The 20,859-nt window shown below is 43.6% G+C and overlaps 1 protein-coding gene and 1 long non-coding RNA gene across 3 annotated transcripts in view; one reads left to right on the forward strand and one right to left on the reverse strand.

Annotated features, from left to right (window-relative positions):
* Positions 1-210: 210 nt before the first annotated feature.
* On the reverse strand, positions 211-14,894 carry LOC121010775 (uncharacterized). Its single transcript, XR_005781360.1, has 2 exons — positions 14,597-14,894; positions 211-487 (listed from the first exon to the last, which is right to left on the reverse strand). It is a non-coding gene; the product is annotated as an uncharacterized LOC121010775 (long non-coding RNA).
* A 34-nt stretch (positions 14,895-14,928) lies between these two features.
* CTNNA1 (catenin alpha 1) overlaps positions 14,929-20,859 on the forward strand; it is a 182,786-nt gene continuing 176,855 nt past the window's right edge. The window contains exon 1 of one of the 2 annotated variants that reach the window (XM_040444605.1): positions 14,929-15,042. The gene's annotated coding sequence lies outside the window, so the exon portion shown is untranslated. Of the gene's footprint in view, positions 15,043-15,319; positions 15,424-20,859 lie in introns of those variants that run through there. The other variant, XM_040444606.1, reaches the window with a different exon arrangement.

Raw genomic sequence — 20,859 nt, forward strand, 5'->3', positions numbered from 1 at the left:
ATTAAACAGAGGTGAGGATGTTCATTCCTACCTTATAGTGTGTTACATAAATGAGCTAATATATATAAAGTGCTTAGAACATTACCTGTCCTAAAGTATGCTGTTTGTAAGAATTTGGTAGTATAACCACAAAGCATTTACTGTGATAAAGGCTCGGTGATAATAAGCCTGTTTGATTACTTCCAAAGAGCCTCCCGACAACCATGAGAGTCAGGTAATCTTTCCATTTAGAGGTGAGGAAATTGACACTTGGTGAGGCCACACAAACAATTAGAATGGAGCCCTGAGGAGGTCACAGGTGGCCTAACTCCAGTTCAGATCACATGCTAGGCAGTGCTGCATCCTGATCAGCCCTTTGCCCGTGGTGCTGGCTCTGGCTCCATTCTGAGAGAAGGGCTCCCTACTGGTCCTTGTCTTCAAGGATAGCATCTTCATCGTCATCATTATCAAAAATTGCCATCATCTTCAGCATCATCAGCATCAGCATCTGCATCATCCAAAAGGGCTTTATTAAACGTTTTTTTTTTTTATTATTATTATTTTTTTTATTTTTGGGACAGAGAGAGACAGAGCATGAACGGGGGAGGGGCAGAGAGAGAGGGAGACACAGAATCAGAAACAGGCTCCAGGCTCTGAGCCATCAGCCCAGAGCCCGACGCGGGGCTCGAACTCACGGACCGCGAGATCGTGACCTGGCTGAAGTCGGACGCTTAACCGACTGCGCCACCCAGGCGCCCCCAAAAGGGCTTTATTAAAAGCACCTAATTACACATTCTGCTGTTCTGTATTTTAGACAACAATTACACACATGTCCTAGGAGCTTAGCAACTAAATCTTGGATGAGCATGTTAAGAGCTCCCAAATAGCAGAATAAAGGCACTGCTAATAGAGCAACTCACTCCTTGGGCAGGCTGCTGGACCTCTCTGAGTCTCACTGATAGGATAAAAATTACTTCCCTTCCCCATAGACCATAGTGAGATAAAGTTTGAGGACATGCTTGGAGGGGTGGGAAGCACTGTGCAAACTTTAGCTGTCACTTTTCTGGGCCTCTTTGTTTAATCCTGCAAGAGTTGATAGTGAGCATTTTCCTGTACTCCTATCCATGGGAGTCCATGAATGACGAGGAAGAAAAGGGAAAATAAGTGTGGAAGTGAGGAGGTTGGTGGCCAGGAAGGGAGGAAAGTCGTTCCAGGTTGTAGGCATTAGGGGCTATCATTAACAAGGCAGGTCTGAAGACCTCCACCCACCTCCATCCCTCCAAAGCTTAGGGAACACTGCAGGGATGGAGTAGGATGAAGATAGGCCAGGACTGTTCATTCATTCAGCACCACTATGTGCCAGACATTGTTCTAGATACTGGGGATGAAACAGTGAACAAGAACCAAGCAGCAGACAAGAGCCAAGCTGTCAGGCCACATCCTAGAGGGAGAAGACCAACAATCAGCAAGTAGATAAACAACTAATTTTAGATGGTGACGTATGCTATGAAGAAAATACAGTGGGATGATGAGATAGAGAGTGACTATCCAGCTATCTTAGAGTGGGTTCTCAGGGAGGCCAAATTGAGAAGGTACCATTTAATTTGAGACTCGAATGATAAGAAGGTACCATCACAGGGATATCTGGGGAAAGGGCCCTCTAGGCAGGGGGACAGCTCATGGAAGGGGGTGTTCCCAAGGGCCCTGTAGGCTGGGCTAAATTGTTTAGATTTTATCCTGTAACAATGGGAAGCCATCTGAGGCAGGAAGGATGCACCTAGGCAACATTTTGGAAATCTCACCCTGGTGTCCTGGGCCTTAGTCTCAAGGAGACACAGGACACCTTCCCCCACCCCTGAATCTAAAGACCCCTTGGAGGGCAGAGCAATCAGAAGACATTGCCCACTACCAGGCTAAAATGGCTTTGGTCTAGAGAGCTAGATGTTTGGCTGGAAGTTCAAGATGAAAGCAAAATGCTGAGTGCAAATGATACTAGTCTGGGTGTGCATGTGGCGGGGGGAGGGTTGTCCATAACCTCACCTTAAGCAAATTAATGAAAGGAATAAACCATTGATATCGGAAGGGCCCTTGCTCTGTCCACCACATTATGGCCCATGAGGCTAGAGGAAACTGGGTTCCCTGGTGTGCCCAGTTATGGAGACCCAGATAAGTTGTTGCTCAGCACAACCAGCAGATGTCTTTTGAATTCATTAATCCTGCTAGTCCTGTGCTGGGCTGTGGACAGTGGGAAGAGGCAGTAATAGAGTGGCCAAATAGGGTGGCCAAACTCATTTGCTAAACTAGCCCTCCCTCAGCTCAGAAAGCCTGAAGAGGGATTTCCATGAAAGCCTAACACCTACTTTCAGTAAGATCTCTTCTAGATAAAGTATGGCAGGTTGTGAGGGCACAGCCAGTTTTCTCTGTGTGTCCAGAGAAGTTCCTAATACTTCATTGGGCCTGGTCTTTGTCCTGCTTGAAGTCCTTTAGCAGTTTCCTGCTGCCCTCAGAATGAAGTTCAAAAGATTCTAATCCTGCTTTACCTCCCCATTCTCTTTAATCTTGCTGTGCCTTACTACTATACAGCCCAGCCATATTGAACACTTGGCTTTTTTCCAGAATGCGGTGTGTTTTCTGTTGCCTCCATGTCTTTGCATAGGCCATTCTATCGTCCTGGAATGCCTTCTCTTCCCCCCTCTAACTCCCCTCACCTGGCTAACTTCTACTTATCCTTCAGGACTCAGCTTAGATGTCAGACAGTGTTTCCCAATCCACCTAGCTGGGGTTGGCCCACAGTACTCTCTCCCTACTCTTTCCCCAGCTTTATTGAGGTATAATTGACAATCTTCCTCTCCTTTTCTACCTAAAATTTCTACTTAAAATACATAGCTGCAGCTCATGCTTCAGGGTTCCTGAGCCCTCCCGGACTATGCCAGGCTCCCCTCCTATACAGTCACATCATTTGTCTTCCATAGGTCATATCACAATGGGTAATGATAGGTCTGTGTGTTTAATTGGTGTATCTCCTCCACTAATCTGTAAACACCATGGGGATATGTGCCTTGTCTGTTTAGTTCACCATTGTATCTTAAGACCTGGGCACATAAGTATTTACTAAAGGAATGAATGAATGAATTCTTCTGGGTTCCCATGTCACATGGAGATTATTCCCAGCACAGCACTTAGCTCATTATAAGAGACTATGTACTCCTGTGTCTCTCCAATGGTCTTGTAAGCTCCTTGAGGGGAGGAATAATGCTTTTGTCACCATGATTTCCAGTGCTTGGCACATTGCCTGGCAATTAGGCACCCAAAAAATATTCTGAATATATGAATAGATGAATGAATGATGATAGGCATTCACTTATGTTCTCTTACACTCCATTTTTAATACAACAAAGTGACTATTTATTTATTTATTTACTATTTATTTTTAATGATATAGGCTCCACTCCCAATGTGGGGCTTGAACTCATGACCCTAGATCAAGAGTTGTATTCTCTATTGGCTGAGCCAGCCAGGCACCTCAAAGTGACCTTTTAAGAATGCAAATCAGGGGCACCTGGGTGGCTCACTTGGTTGCGCTCCTGACTCTTGGGCTCAGGTCATGATTTCACATTTTGTGGGATCAAGCTCCCCACTGGTGCGGAGTCTGCGTGGGATTCTCTCTCTCCCTCTGTATCTTCCCCTTCTCTCTCTCTCTCTTGCTCTCACTCTCTCACTCAAAATAAATAAATAAACTTAAAAAAATAATTAAAAATACAAATCAGATCATTTTCACTCCAATTCTTAATCCCCTGGGAGCCTCCTGCTGCTTTAAAAGGATAATCCAAACTCCTTATTGTCACCTACAGAGCCTTCCACTGATTTGGCTCCTGCCTACTTTTGTGGCCTTATCTAGTGCTACTCTTTTCGTCATTTACTACCCCTCAGTACAATGGCCTTCCTTTTCTTCCTTCAATATGCCATGCTTATTCCCATCCTGGGGCTTTTGCACATGCAGTTTCCTCCTCTGGGACATTTGGCTCCATCACCATGCTCTTCTGGTCATTCAAGTCTCAGCTCAAACACCATCTTTTTAGTGAGGCCTTTCCTGACCTATCTAAATGAGCATGCTTCTTCCACATCACTCTTAATATTTACTCTATTTGAAATCATATTGTCCATTTAATTGTTACATTACTGTCTTTCTCCTTTTCTAGAATGTAAATTTCATGAGGGCTGCTCACTACTGTATCTCCAGGGTCTAGTACAATGTGTGTCATATAATAGGTGCTCTGAAATATTTGTTGATTGAACAAATGAATGGACAAATGAATATGATAATTGTCTTCAGTGATAGAGGGGCAGGTTTCTGCCAGGCTCCTAGGCAGATGGAAGAGTGATTTATTGTGATTAAAGAAATAAAGAAGCCAGACCGGTAAGAACCAGTCCAGATTGTAGGTTTGCCATGCTCCACTGGGAGCTCCTGTAGTCCGGGAATCCCATGGCCTACTCAGCCCAGTAGAGTCCAGTCAACCCAGAATCAGATTCATTCTGGGTAAACAAAAAGCAAAGGCTGACTTGGCTTCCATTTTAAGTTCTCCTGTATGCAGAATGCTTGTATGCAGACCTACAGGAGCATGTAAAGATTCCTGGCAGATGTATCTCTCTGCTTTGTTCCAGTGGATTTTATTTTCCTCAAAGTTTCTTAGAATCTAGAAAAATTGTTGTCAGGCAACAGAAGCAATGAATGGAGACATATGACTCATTCACCAATACATCTGAGATCTAAAGTGTAATAGTTTAATTCCATTTATGCTACAACGCAACAATTCTTATTTTGATCGCACTTTTCATACTCCTATTAAAATCTAAGAATGCCAGACAAAAAAAGAATTTTTAGAATAGTGAATACAAAGAACCAGGTTTTCATAATAAAGCCCACTGATACTCTTCAAGAGAAGAATAAAGCCCATCCCCACTCCTCCATTCTCTCCCCTTTTTAAAAGACTTAATTTTAGATAAAATTTTGCTTCGTTGTCACAGTCCTTAACTTTTTTCCTTTCAAGTTCCCTTTTCCATTGTCATCAACAAAAATATGAGCATGAAAGGGGAGGGAAGTGTTTGTTTTTGTGTACACATCTTTGATCATATCAGAGAGGAGAGAATCATGAACACCCGCTGCTGACTGATTTTAAGAACTAAATCTTGATTTTACTTTCTGCAGGGAAGATGAATAGCATGAATAAAGAGAACCTTACACATGTGGTATAAGTGTCAAGGGCCTTAGTTTGATGTTTTTATTTTATTTATTAAAATTTTTTTCATGTTTACTGTTTAGAGAGAGAGAGAGAGAGAGCATGAGTGGGAGGGGTAGAGAGAGAGAGTGAGACACAGAATCCAAAGCAGGCTTCAAGCCGTCAGCACAGAGCCCGAACTTGCGGGGCTCGAACTCATGAACCGTTAGATCATGGCCTGAGCTGAAGTTGGACACTTAACCAACTGAGCCACCGAGGCGCCCTGATTTTTTTATTTAAAACTTAACCCAGTGGAGGCACCTGGATGGCTCAGATGGTTGAGAGTGTGACTTTGGCTCAGGTCATGATCTCCTGGTTTGTGGGTTCAAGCCCCACATCAGCCTCTCTCCTGTCGGCACAGAGCCCGCTTCTGATCCTCTGTCCCCCTCTGTCTGTCCCTCCTTCACCTGTCTTCGTATGCATGCGTGCAGCGCTCTCTCTCTCTCTCTCAAAAATAAGAACATTAAAAAAAAACAAAACAAACCTAAGAGAGGCAAGTGAGCTCTTGGCCTCCCCCCACCCCCAAGACCCCAGCCAGCCCCATTTGTCAAATTGGAGCTATGCAAAAAGACAAAATGCATACAGCTTAAGAACCTGGAATTTAAATTATTTCCATCATGATGTAGTCTTGACATGAAAACTGTTTGAATTTGGCTTTTCAACAAAAAGTTTTTACAAGGCATTGATATTCAGAGGCTAAGTGGGGGTCGTTAAGAGTCTGGTTCTGGATTCTGGGGGATTTGGGTCCTAGCACTGTCACATATTCCCAGTGTGACCTGAGTCTATGTTTTCTCATCCATAGAATGAGGAAAAAAGTAGTAACTGTTTCAGGATTGTTGAGAGGCTTGGGTGACACATGAAGTTCTTAGCACAAAGCTTGGCATATACCAAAGACTTGTTAGCTATGAGCTATTATTATTTTCAGTTATGGAGTCTTAAAATAATTTTTTTATGTTTTATTTATTTAAGTAATCTCTACGCTCCATGTGGGGCTCGAACTGATGACCCTGAGATCAAGAGTCGCATGCTCTACTTACTGAGTCAGTCAGGTGCCCCTAAAGTAATTATTATTATATGAGCAAATGAATTAATGAGTGAGTTGTAAGTATACTTGACTTGACTTTGTTTTCTGTCTGGGCTTAGAATAGTTATCAGTGTTTTCTCAACTCTGGCTGCATATTAGAATCAACTTGGGAGATTTAAAAATTGCTTAGTCCCTACCTAGGAAGAGTTGAATCCCTGCTTCTGGTGGTGGTGCCTGGGTATGATATATTTTCTTTAATGACGCTTTTTTTAGTTTAATTTTTAAAAGAAAGTTTTATTTATTTATTTTGACACAGAGAATGCAAGCAGGGTAGGGGCAGAGAGAGAGGAGAGAGAGAATCTCAAGCAGGCTCCGCGCTATCAGCATAAAGCCTGATGCGGGGCTTGAACTCATGAACTGTGACACCATGACCTAAGCCAAAGACAGACACTTAACTGACTGAGCCACCCAGGTACCCTATTTGAGAGAGAGAGAGAAAGAGAGAGAGAGAGAGAGAGAGAGAGAGAGATATTGTGTGAACACTAGTGGGGCAAGGGCAGAGAGAACGAGAGAGAGAATCCCAAGCAGGCTTCACGCTGTCACCCAGAGCCTGATGTAGGGCTCAATCTCAGGAACTGTGAGCTCACAAGCTGAAATCAAGAGTCAGATGCTCAACTGACTGAGCCACCCAGGCACCCCCTAGGTATCATATTTTAAAAAGATTTCCAGTGGCACCTGGGTGGCTCAGTTGGTTAAGTGTCCAACCCTTAGTTTCAACTCAGGTCATGATCCCAGGGCCATGGGATTGAGCCCTGTGTCAGGCTCCGCACGGAGCTTAAGATTCTCTCCCTCTGCCCCTCTCCCCAATTTGGTGCTTGCACTCTCTTAAAAAAACAAACAAAAACTCTCCAGGTGATTCTGATGTGCAGCCTGAGTTGTGAGTTACTGAGCTATACAGAAATGAGGAATAATAGACAAAGCTTCCAGGGTGGCAGGGCTTTACTGCTTTCCCCCCACCTGTCTGGAGAGAAATAGGCAATCAGGGCCATCAGGCATTCATTTGTCTTTGACCCTCATGTGGTCCTACACAGTGGTTTTACCTTTAGTTTTTATTGACTCTTGTCCAAATCTGACCTTCTTTGTTAGCTTTCTTCAGGTTAAGCCAAGAGTCACTTTGATCTCTTCTATGGGACTTAATATTGGTGGTGGTCGTGTGTGTGTGTGTGTGTGTGTGTGTGTGTGTGTGTGTGTGTTCATTATTTCACGGCCACAACAAGAGGTAAAGATTTTCCAACTTTTCATTCCAAGGCTGCCAAGCCAGTTCTCATCTTCATCAGTTTTGGAACTTCACTCATTTGGTTTTACTTTCCTTAAGGGTTGTGAAGTGCCTCCCATGAGATAATATCCTGGAAAAGTGCTTTGCAAACTGTGAAGATATTTAACCAGTCCAATGTAGATAAATAATAACAAAACTGTCATAATGTAGAGAGTCTCCAAAATGATCTCTGATAGTTCATCTTTATTGACATGTTGACATTATTTTGTGTAACTTTTTAGAATATTCCATAAAGCCTTGCTGATTCTTTTCATTGTTTTTCTATTACATTCTTAGTGTAGTTTAACCCTCATGATTATGCGCTCTATGTTCAGCAACCTGAAGTAAGTTGAAACCTTAATGCAAGGTTAACTAAATGCAAGCCTCAACCCAAATGTCATCAATTGACATTAGTGAACAATTTCTTGGCTTCACTGCCACTTGGTTTTCCTCCCATATCTATGGCCACTCATTCTTTCTGCCAATATATTTTGTAAAGTTTTATTTATTTAAATAATCTCTGTACCCAACAAGGGGCTCAAACTCACGACCATGAGATCAAGAGTTATATGCTTTATTGACTGAGCCAGCCAATAAAGGCGACCCTGCAAATATTTTTAAAGTGCATTTTATGTTCCAGGTACTATGCAGAAGCAGAGAAGTGGAAAAAGTCAGAAAGATTCCTGTCCTCATGAAACTTAGAATCTAATGGAGGAGACAGAAAATAAACCAGTAGACAAACAAGGCAATTCTAGAGAGGGATGAGTGCTATAGAGAGTAGAAATAAGGTAATGTGGTAGAGAGTGGCTGGGGTGTGGGGGTGTGGTCAGGGAAGGCCTCTCTGACCAGGCGATGTCAAAATTGGTCCTTAAGAATGAGAAGCAGAGGCAGGGATGAATAGGCAAAGCATAGCAGATTTTCAGGATAGTGAAAATACTTTGTACAGTATTATAATGACAGATACATGTTACTACACGTTTGTCCAAACCTGTAGAATATACACCAAGAGTCAAATGTAATGTAAACTGTGGTTTTGGGTGATTATGATGGGTCAATATAGGCTCATCAGTTTTAACAAATGTACCACTCTGGTGGGGAACACTGATAATGGGGGAGGCTATGAATGTGTGGATACAAGGTCTATATGGGAAATCTCTACCTCTCTCAATTTTGTCATGAACCTAAAACTGTTCCAAAAAGAATAAAATATTTTAAAAATGGCTGAAAAGATTGGGGAAAAAACAGTGTAAGTGATCTAAAAAATCCAGCATACAGACACTAAATAAAATATTTAATTTAAAAAAAAAAAAGAAAAAGAAGGAGGCAAGATGAAGAGTTAGGGCAAAGAGACTTCCAAGTAGAGGGCGCAGGAAATTGACAAGATCATGATGTAGGAAAGGAAAAGGAGGGCTCTGGGGCTGCAGAAGGGAACTCGGTCTCCCGTTCTAGCTCTTCTTTCTCTTAAAAGTTGATCGTGGGCCTCCATCTTTTCTTTCTGCACGTTCTCCAGGTGCAGATGAGTCCCATACCTCTATCTCCACTCGGCCTTTCCTGAGTTCAGATTTGGATATACTGCTGTCTACAGAATATCTCTTCTTAGATGTCTGGTAGGTACTAAAACTAAGCATGACAGAAAACAGCTCTTTGTCTGCATTGTTTTTCACGCTATCTGTACCTCCTTTACCTCCAGAGCTCTCCATCTGGGTCAGTGGCACCATAATTTCTTCAGCTGATCAAGTTAGAAAGCTCCATATCCAATCTACTGGCAAGACTGAGGATCTTCTGTCCTTTTGCATAGGTCCCAAATCTATCCACTTTTTTCCATGCACTACCCTTATATACTATTCTATATACAGAAAACCTAAAAGTGCTCTTAACTCCTCTCCCAGCATGTAATCACAAAACTTTGCTGTGTATTGTTACACACTTGTAACCATTCATTCAACTGAGAACCTCTTATCTGCCAGGCACAGTTCTAGGTGCTGGAACCACAACAATGAACAGAAAAATTTACCTGCTTTAACAACACTTACATTCTAATGGAGAAGACAGATAGTAAATAAGTACTCATATAATGTATTAGGTGGTGACTAGTGCTATGAAGTACAGTAGGATAAAGAAATAAAATGGAAGGACACATGGCTGGTTCAGTGGTGGGGTGTCCAAATCTCAATTTCAGTTCAGGTCATGATCCCAGGGTCATGGAACTGAGCCCCTCATCTGGCTCCACACTGATCAAGGAGCCTGCTTAAGATTCTCTCTTTTTCTCCCTTTGCCTCTCTCCCCCACTCATGTGCGCTCTCTCTCTCTCTCTCTCTCAAAAAAAATACATTAAAATTTAAAAATATCTTTAAAAAATATGAAATATAATGGAGAGGGTAGGGGAGGGAAGTGGGTGCTAGTGGTATTTTATGAAGGGCAGTTAGGGAATGCCGCTTGAACAAGGAGACCTTTGAGATCTGAATGAAGCCATGGGGTGAGATAAAATGCTATGGGGGGAAGACCATTCCAAGCATAAGGAACTGGAAACGCAAAGGCCACGAGGCAGCAAAGTGCTTGATGTGTTATGGAAAAGTACAGGGCAGTAGGGAAAGATGTAGGGGAAAAGCCAAAGATGGGTCTGAGGTTGCTAGGCAAGATCTTGTAGATTTTATTCTGAGTGAGATAGGACAAACTGGAGGGTTCTGAACAGATGATATGTTTTAAATGGCTTAGCAGCTATGAGGAAAGAGCATTAAAATGGATATGTATATGTTGTTCAAACATAAATACAGTATTATGTGCACTGCTTTACAATCTGCTTTCTTCCAAAGCAAAATTTTTAAAAACAAAATAAGACCATATTATCTCTTTGTGTAAAATCCTTTGTAGTGTCCCCTTCCCCTCGTAGTAAAGTGTGAAGCCTTAAAAAGCCCTCTCCAGTCTGGCCTCTGCTTACCTCACCAGCTCCTAAATCAGAGAACTTCTTTTCCTGTAATGGGACTCAGGACGTTCAAAGTTCCTTGTCCCTTGGTCTAGAATCAAACTCTTTCCTTCCCTCCCTATCCATTTTGTCATTGTCTTTTTTTAAGGTCCCACTTATTCATTCTTTCATTCATTCAACAAATATTTATTGAGGGATCTGCTATGTACCAGGCACTATTCTAGGCATCAAAGACATAGCACTGAATAAAATAGACAACAATTCTCACCCTCATGAGGCTTAAATTCTGGTGGAAAACAGGAGAAAACAATAAGTTAAAAAATAAATATATAAATATAAATATAAATATAAGTATGACTTTATATGTCAGATGGTGATATACTCTAAGGAGAAATAAAAAGCAAGGAAAGAGGGATGGGGATGTTGGATGAAATGGTTGCAATTTTAAATAGGGTGGCCAAGAGGCCTCCCTCAAAAAGTGACAGCTGAGCCTAGACCTGGGGGAGGTGAGAGAGTGTGAGTCAGGCAGTTATTTGAAGGAGAGCATTCCAGGCAGAAAGCAAAGGCCCTAAGGGGAGAGCCTGCCTGATGGGTTCCAGGAATAGTAAAGAGGCCAGTGTGTCAGAGAAATGTGTAGGAGCAGGTAAGGTCTGCAGGCCCTTATAAGGACCTTGCCTTTTCCTCTGGGTGGGATAGGAGCCATTGGAGGATTCTGGGCAGAGTAGGAGTGACATGTATGGACTTATATTTTAACAGAATCACTCCAGCTGCTGAAATAAGAGTAGACTGTGGGAGGCAAGGGCGAAAGTAAGGAGACCAGTTAGGAGGCTTCTGTGAAATTCAAGTAAGTGATAATGATGGCTTGATTCAGGATGTTAACAGTGGAAATGGTATAAAATACACACACACACACACACACACACACACACACACACACACTACATTTTGAAGGTAGAGGCACAGGATTGGTTGAGTAATCAGATATAAAATGTGTGAGGAAAAGAACATGGTCAAGGATGATTCCAAGGTTTTTGGCCTAAACAACTAGAAGAATGGAGTTGCCATTTAATGAAAGGAAGAAAACTGTGGGATCAGCAGGTTTGGACAGTTGTCAGGAAATCAGTTTTAGACATATAGACATATAAAGTGAAATGTCTAGATGCCTACTAGGTATCCAAATGGAGGTATCAAGTAGGGAAATGAATATGGGAGTTAGAATTCAAGGGAAAGGTTCAGGTTGCATCATAAACCTGGAATTGTCAGCATATTTAATGCCAAAAGATTGGATGAAGTTGCCAATGGGTTTATGGCAGACAAAAGGGTCTAAGGATGGATCCTGGGACACTGTAACATCAGTTCTTAAACTTTTTGATCTCAAGAATCTTCTACACTCTTAAAACTTTTTGAGGATCTCAAAGAGCTTTTGTTTATGTGAGTTTTGTCTGTCAATATTTACTGTATTATTACATTATCATCAATAACATCTTTTAAAGCAAAATGACAATGTTGTCGAAAACAAAAGGAAATTTAGGGAGAAGTGTCATTATTATTTGCATTTTTGCAAATCTCTTTAACTGTCTGGTTTAATAAAAGGTAACTGGATTCTCCATCTGCTTCTGCATTCTGTGTGATGCCATATGATACATCATGTCGTCTGGAACACTATAGTGTACACCATGAAAGACTGGGAGTGAAAAAGGCAAATGATATTCTAATATTATTATGAAAATAGTTTTCACCTTTCCCCCCCCCCCCCCCCCAAAAAAAGGGACTCAGGAGTCCTTGGAGTGCACTTTGAGAACTACTGCTCTAACATTTAAAGGTTGGGAGGATTTAGAAGGAATCTCCAAAGGAGAATAAGAAGTTGCAGCTAGGGATGCTGAAGAAACTCAGAAGAACCTAGTGTCCTGGAGGCCCAATGAAGATCGTGTGTCAAGAAGGAGAGTGATCAAGCAGTGATGATGGTAAAAGTCAACTGTGCACGAGACTGACCACTGGATTTGGCATCATGGAGGTTATCAGAGACCTTGATGAAAGCAATTTTGGTAGAGAGGTGAGTGCTAAAGTATGACCGGCGTGTGTCATAACATAAAGGTCACTTCCTCAGGTCGCTGAACCCAGCCTAGGTTAATTTCCCCCTCATATCTACTTCTATCTCTCTTCTGTCTTCACACTTGACTTCCTTGTTATAGTTTTACCTGTTTTAATAGCTGTCTCTTCCATTATATTTTAAGTTGTGTGAGAAGAGCATCAGGGTAGTTTTATTCTCTATCGTGTCATGGCTCCCCCACCACCTGGCACAAAGGAAGTGCCTGGGACAGGTTAAAGCTCAAGTCTTCCTGGTAAGCTTTTCAAGGTTTCTCAGAGGTAGAAAGCTGACTCCCCTAGCTTACAGGGCATACTGCAAGTCCCTTAGCATATCCTTTTTGTCACCTGACCCTTCTCTTCTCAAAACAACCCTTGCACTTTCATCTTTAAGGCCTTTGCACTGCTATAACAAAATACCACAGACTGAGAAATTCCTTTCTCATAGTTCTGGGGACTGGAAAGTCCAAGATCAAGGTATCAGCATGGTAACATTCTGGTGAGAGTTCTCTTCCTCTCTTTGTGGTTCATAGAGCCTTCTTGCTGTGTCCTCACATGGCAGAAGGGGCAAGGGATGTCTCTGGGACCTCTTTTATAAGGGCACTAATCCCATTCCAGAGGGCTCCACCCTTATGACCTAGTCACCTCCCCAAAGTCCCTCTCCTAATACCATGAGTTTTGGCACTAGGTTTTCAAAATATGAACTTTTGGGGACATAAATATTAAACCTATAGTAGGGCCTTATGCTTAGAATGGCTTCATGAATACTCTGCTGTCTTGAAATTGTTAATAATTTTTGAACAAGGGGACTCACAAGTTAAGTAGCTGCTCCTGAGTGAAGTGATGGATATACAAAGGTATGGAGTATAATCCCTTAACTGTCTCTTGTTGGTTCAAACAGATATTTATTGATTGATTACTATGTTCTGAGGTAGCCAAGTGTGGTAGTGGGGGGAAGCCATGGCATTCCAGGCAAGGGAGACTACAGGAGCAAAGACTCTGAAGACAGAAAGAGAATGGGGTGTATTGGGGCAAGAATGGCTTGTTAAGGTCTCTCTTTCTCTTTGAAGTTTGTTCTCTCCCTTCATGGTCCTCTATTGTGCCTTGTCCACATCTCTTACCTAGCAGAAACCCAGAGTGCTTTGAATTACCGTGGGCACATTCAACTGTAGATGTTAACTTGGCACTGTCTAGGGGATGAGCATTGAGCTGGGGTGTTGGAGGAAATACAGGTTTTGTTTTCCAGGAGTTTGTATTCCCTGGGGGAGAAGGAGATGTGAGTAGTAAAGGGTAAACATGTTGTGGGCAGTCTCCCTAGTACCCTACTCAGTGCTCAGCACCAAGATTGCAGTGGGTATTGGGTCTTGCATTATTTTGGATTTCTAGGCCAATACTGAAATCAACCTTGTTCATCACCCCAGGATGAAGGAGTTGAAACCTTTAGGTATTTTTTTTTTTTTTTAAATCAGGCTGACAGTGAATATGTAATTGTTTTGTTCGTTTTTTGTTTTGTTTGTTTTGAAGTTATTTTAGAGCATTCACCAGGAAGATAAGGAAGGGTGGGGATGAACATTCCCTAAATGGCTTGAGGGGTAGGGATAAAAGCCAGGTCCATCAAGTGTGTGTCTGTGTGTGCAGGGGGCAATCACAAGAGGGGTTCCTGCTGTGACATGTCCCTTGTCCTTCAACCGGAGGGATCTTGGCTTCCGGATCTGTCAAGTGAGGGGATGAGTTAGGTGATTTCAAGGAGGCCTTCCACCTCACATTATAAGGTCCCTGGAGTCGGATTCTAGTTCCACTCCGCCTCAAGCTGTGAGGCCAGTTTCCTTCCGTAAAATCAGTGAGTGGGCCTAGACTACTTTTCTGGAAGACTGTTACTCGGAAGCACCTGTGGCACTCCTCAGAGGAGCGTCCACAGGACTGCGTCGCCGCGCCCAGTCCCTGAGCCACCGGCTGGGGGGTGGGGCCAGCGCGGGCAGCGCCGGGAGACTCACCTGTGCGCGGAGCAGTGACTCACCTGCCCTCCCCCGCTCGCGGGCTGTTCCAGGAGTCACCGCTCCTCCTGCTTACTTCTCGGAGCGGGGATGGGTGTCACTCCCGGCCCGAAAGCCCACTGGAGCCTTGGGATGAAGTAACTCAGGGGTAAAGGGCGGAGAGCAAGAGGTCCTCCTGGGGGTCCCGCCTCGGCGTCGCCAACGTCTCTCCGTCGGGACCTCACCCCCAAAGCGAGGGCCTGGAAAGCGGGGCGACGGCGGGAGGCGCCGGGAAGAGCGCGCCGGAGGGAGGTGCCGGGAAGGGCGGGCGGGGCCGGGGCCGCGGGCGGGGGGCGGGGGCGCCGCGCTGCCCATTTCCTCTTCGGAGCCGGACTGGAGGGAGACAAAGCGGCGGCCGTCGGCTTCGGGCCTCGGGAATTCTTCCTGCGCTCGCCCACTCGCCGCAGGTAACTCTTCAGGCGGACGCGGGCTCCGCACCCGGGCTGAGGGGCTCCTCTTGTGGGCGGGCCGGCCACGGTCTTCTCCGCGACGCCGCCCTGAATCGGGCTTCTGAAGGGCTGCGGTGCGGCGCCCGACCGGTTTCTCTTGCGGGGCTCCCGGCCTGCGCCCTGGAGGGGCGAGCGGGCGGGGCCGCCTCTTCCTGGCGCTGGGGAAGTTGAGGGGCCGCAGTGGCTGGAGCGGAGCGAGCTGCAGCCCCCGCGCGGACGCGCCGTTTCCTCCCGGGAAAGTTTCTCCCGGTTTCTAAACTTTGTCGCGGCCGACTCGGCGCGCGCGCCCGACCCCCTCGGCCGCCTTCCTTGTGGAGCGGAGGCTGCGCGCTGTTTCCGGTACGGGAGTGGCGGAGAGTTGAGCTTTCCTGTGAAGTGATTGTGGTTTGTGGTTTCCGTGGTCTCACCCTCCTCCCCCGCCTCCGAAACTTGGCTGGCGGGTGGACGTGAGGATTGGGGAGCCCGAGCTCCCGCACGCGCGGCCGGGGCGAATGTGCGAGTGCAGTGCTGTCTTTCTCGGACTGGGTCTGGCTGGGAAGGTGCGCCACACCCGAGTGGACTTTTGGCGTGTACCAAGTTAACCTTTGTTGTGCAATTACTCAGTCTATTCGTGCTGGTTAATAGGACGTACTTCCCTCTGGTTAGTTCTGGTATTCACGGGTGGCGTTGGAGTCTTTCTTGTGGACTTTTAAAGGAGTGTGCGTGTGTGAAGCACTTGTTGGAACAAATGTGGACCAAATGCCTGACCCTGGCTTGGCAGGAATGGCTTCCCAACAATGCAGGCGGCAGTTGGCTCAAACCAGGATTGGCAGACACCCTCATGTCCTCCTGCCTCTCTAACATTTTTTTGGTGTTTGTTTTGTACAGAATCTACAGTTTAGAAGATTATGTTAAGATATGGTAAGTCTCCAAATAAACTTAGGGCATATCGTATATATGTTGAAGGAAACGGTTACATCATTGTATTGTTGCCACAGGATAAGCATTTCCATGAGAGGATATTTTTTTTTTTTTTTGGCACTGACTTTTTAAAGGACACTACAGGTATATGTTACTTTAAGAAAATGTAAGTTAAATTACTGTTATTAATTAAATAAATTAAAATAATTTATACAAATTTAATTGTTATTTTGTTTCATAAGATGTTAAAAGTGGAGAAATTACCGATAGCCTCTCGCCAGTTATTTATCCTTCTTAACTTTTAAAAAATAACTGTTTTATCCACTTTTCTTTCAGACCCACAGATGATTTAAGATGTCGTCTGTGCCCCCCCAAGAGCTGACAGTGTAATGTAGGGAAAGTATATAGCTTAGATGTAGTGTAGGGCAGACCCTAACAGTACTTGTGGATGGGTCAAATTTTATCCACTACTAATGATAAAAGAAACTTGCGGACGCATGGAGAGGGGGCTAATAAGTTTTGTTTGGAGAAGTCCAGAAGGGTTTCTGGAAGAGAATGGCGTTTGAACTGGATGAAACATAAGTAGGGTTTTGTCAGTGGAGGAAACATAAAAGAGAAGAAGAGTTTGTGGAATTGTGACATAACTCTTCTGGTTTTCCTTAAATTTTTGGCTCTTTTCAGTTGTGTGTTGTTTTTTTTTTTTTTTTTCCAGTGTACTCATGCCCGAGATTCTATCCAACATGTCTCAGTTTTTCACACCATTGACGTGGCATCACCTTCATTCCCATCATCAACATTTCATTCCAGACAGTGACTGAGAGATCAGGGGTGCCTTTTCCACGGTGAGAATCTCTTCTCACAGTCTCCCTGTCTTCAAACTTAGATACTAAAGTCCAAGCTTCTCTTCTTATCGTGGATGTCTCACCTGACCTACATGGTCACCTGTACACCAGAGAGCTGAGTGTCCTAGGGGCTTCTCAGCCTCAGCATGCCCAGAATGAGACACTTTTCTGGAAACCTAAACCACATGTGGAGATCAGCAGTATCTGGTAGGGTCCTGGAATTTTTTTTGAGAAAGTAATAGCCTGAGACATGACGGACAGACTGGTTGTTGCGGGTGGTGGTGTGTAGTGCTGGTGAAGATCTGGACAAGGGAACACGGTCCTCTGCTTGTGTTGAAGGTCCTGAGATAGGAATGAACTTCATGTGGCTTGAGACCTAAGAGAAGACCTGAAGATCTTGAAAACTTTTGGGGTGGGGAGAAGGCCTCACATGAGATTGCAGAATGCCAGGTCACATGTTTGAATTTTATGCTAAGAGCTGTAAGCAGCTATTGTGGGGAGTTTCATGATCTGGTTTTTTTGTTTTTTTGTTTTTTTTTTTTGAAGTTTATTCATTTATTTACTTAAAAATTATTTTTAATGTTTATTTTTGAGGGAGAGGCAGAGTACGAGTAGGGAGGGGCTGAGCGAGAGGGAGACAGAGAATCCAAAGCAAGCTCTAGGCTCTGTCTGTGATGTCAGCATGGAGCCCTGTCAGCATGGAGCCTGACGCGGGGCTTAAACTCATGAACTGTGAGATCATGATCTGAGCCAAAGTAGGACGCCCAACCGACTGAGCCACCCAAGCGCCCCGAGGTTCACTTATTTATTTTTGAGAGAGGGAGAGAGAGGGAAGTGTGAGTGGGGGAGGGGCAGAGAGCAGGAAGGAGAGAGAATCCCAAGCAGGCTCCACACTGTCAGTGCGGAGCCCAGCATATGCCGAAGCCATGAATGGCGAGATTGTGACCTGAGCAGAAGTCCAAGGCTCAACCCACTGAGCCACCCAGGCGCCTTTCATGATCTGATTTTTTAAAGGAAGAGCACTCCTGCTTGTGCTTTGAAGCCTTGTGTACAAATGAAAGTAGGGAGTTAAGCAAGGAAGATGGTGGGAATGCGGTGGTGGGGATAAAGGGAGCTGTATTTTGGGGAAATGAGACAGGACTTAAATATGGATTGGATGTAGGGGTGTAAGCTTATCTGTAACTGTTTCCTCAATGATACCCCTGCTCCCATTGTATTTTGTCCCTTTCACGATGAGCTTTTAGTCATATCTCATGACTCAAGTTAGCCCTTTCCTTTCTGGTAGCAAACCTTCTCACCAGGAGGTGTCCTGCATTGTATTGTACCTTATTACTGATGTCCCTGCTTGCTTTTTCCTCCAGGAAGTGGGCTTCTGAGCCCCTTGATAACCTTAGCATTTGACTTGGTACCTTGCCTGGAGGGCAAAGTAGATACTTGTTGAATGAAGGAGGAAAAAGTGGCTTCTCAGCTTGGAGTCTAGCTTGTGGGTGGAACTGTGATGGATGAGGCAGTAGTCTGATTATGGCAAACTGAAAACCATCTCTATTCCATTCTTCCTTTTCTACCCATATCTAATCAGAGATGAAATCTTCTCCATCCATTGTTCATCTTACATTAATTACTTTTTTCTGTTTTCTCTACTTCCACCGTAGTTTAGATTATCTTTGAACTATCAAAACTACTTGTTCTCTGGATAAATTGTTCTATTATTGTTTGCTTTGGTGCCTTTTTCATATTTTTTCCTTTGCCTGGAGCACTGTTCTCTTTTTCATCCATTTGACAAACTCATTTACTCTTTAAAACCCACCTTAGATGTCACTGCCTCTGGTTTTCTCTTAGAACTCAGTGCTTCTTGGGTCGTTTGTACATATTCTGTGGTTGCATCTTTTATACTGTTTGGTAAATATTTTTATGTATGCCTTCCTCCCAGCTGGGGGTTTCTTAGAAGTGAGGTCTAGGCTTTTATTTTTGACAAAACTTGAAGTATGATATACATGTAGAAGAGCGCTCAAATCATAAGAGTACCTGCTTATTGAAGTAGTTGAGCGAAGACCATCACATCCACTATCCAGACCAAGAAACAGTAAATTACCAGCCAGTACTCTGGAAATCCCTTCTTGTCAGTTTGAAGTCACTACCTGTCTCTGTGCTCATTTCAGTTTTTAATCTGATATTTGGGAACATTATAGTTGCCATAGTTAGTTGAGTGTCATAGTGTTAATTAGTGTTTGCCATAGTTAGTTGAGTGTCTTCCTGTCTTCCCCTCCAGCTTTTCAGTCTTTATACCTAAGCAGAACTCACATTCATTTGAGAAACTTACTACTATCGCCTTGTTGAACTGGTCAGACTCTGGTTGGCATTCAAGGGCTTCTGAATTCTGGCCCTAACTTAACTTGTTCAAATTTATTTTCTACTGTAAATTCAAATTAATTTTCTACTTACAGTAGATGTATGTGTCCTCTGCACCTGCCAGCCGTTCATACTAGAGTGCCTCATCCTTCTCAGACACAAATGCCATCCATTTATGAAGGCTTATTAACATGTTTTACCATTGAGACATTTTTCATCATGGCTGAAATGATCTTTAATTGATGAGAAATCTAAAATTTGCCCCTGATTATGACATTCTCACTATCCTGTTTTTTGGTATTTTTTTTTGTGTGTTTTTTGGTGGTCAAATATATGTAACAAAATGTACCGTTTAATTATTTTTATGTATACTGGTGGCATTGAGTATATTCACGTTTTTGTGAACTTACCACCACGATCTATATCTGCAATTTTTTTCATTTTCCCAAACTGAAACTTCATATTCGTTAAATAGTAACTCCCCATTTTGCCTCTCTTCAGTCCCCTGACAACCACCATTGTACTTTTCTTCTCTTGAATTTGATTACTGTAGGCACCTCACGTAGGTGGAATACTATAGTCTTTGTTCTTTTGTGACTGGTTTATTTTACTTAGCATAATACCTTCAGGGTTCACCTGTGTTGTAGCATGTGTCAGAATTTCCTTTCTTTTTTAGGCAGAATGATACTCCATTATCTCTTCATCTGTTGATGGATACTTCGGTTGCTAGCACTTTTTGGCTGTTAATAACACATCTTCACCAACACTTGTTATTTTCTTTCTTTTTAAAAATTTTATTATTAGAGAGAGACAGAGTGAGCACATGTGCACGCGAGCTGGGGAGCAACAGAGAGCAGAGGAGGGAGAGAGAGAACTCCAAGCAGGCTCTGCCCTGTCAGCGGGGAGCCTGTGGCGGGGCTTCATCTCAAGAACTATGAGATAATGACATGAGCCAAAATCAAGAGTCAGTGCTTCAAAACCACAGTGAGATACCACCTTACACCTGTCAGGCTGGCTAACATTAACAACTCAGGCAACAACAGATGTTGGCGAGGATGCGGAGACAGAGGATGTCTTTTGCATTGCTGGTGGGAATGCAAGCTGGAGAAGCCACTCTGGAGGAGGTTCCTCAAAACATTAAAAATAGAACTACCCTACGACCCAGCTAATTGCACTACTAGGTATTTATTGAAGGGATACAGGTGTTCTGTTTTGAAGGGATACATGCACCCCAATTTTATAGCAGCACTATCAACAGCAGCCAAAGTATGGAAAGAGCCCAATGTCCATCAATGGATGAATGAATAAGGAAGATATGGTGTGTGTGTACACACACACACACACACACACACACACACACACACACACACAGTGGAGTATTACTCGGCAATCAAAAAGAATGACATCTTGCCATTTGCAACTACGTGGATGGAACTAGAGGGTATTACGCTAAGTGAAATTAGTCAGAGAAAGGCAAATATCATATGACTTCACACATATGACGACTTTAAGGGATAAAACAAATGAACATAAGGGAAGGGAAACAAAAATAATATAAAAACGGAGAGGGACAAAACATAAGAGACTCTTAAATATGGAGAACAAACAGAGGGTTACTGGAGGGGTTTTGGGGGGGTGGGCTAAAGGGGTAAGAGGCATTTAAGGAATCTACTCCTGAAATCAT

The sequence above is a fragment of the Herpailurus yagouaroundi genome, unplaced genomic scaffold (genome assembly GCF_014898765.1).
Source record: "Herpailurus yagouaroundi ecotype Mexico unplaced genomic scaffold, PumYag 192, whole genome shotgun sequence".
Taxonomy (NCBI): domain Eukaryota; kingdom Metazoa; phylum Chordata; class Mammalia; order Carnivora; family Felidae; genus Herpailurus; species Herpailurus yagouaroundi.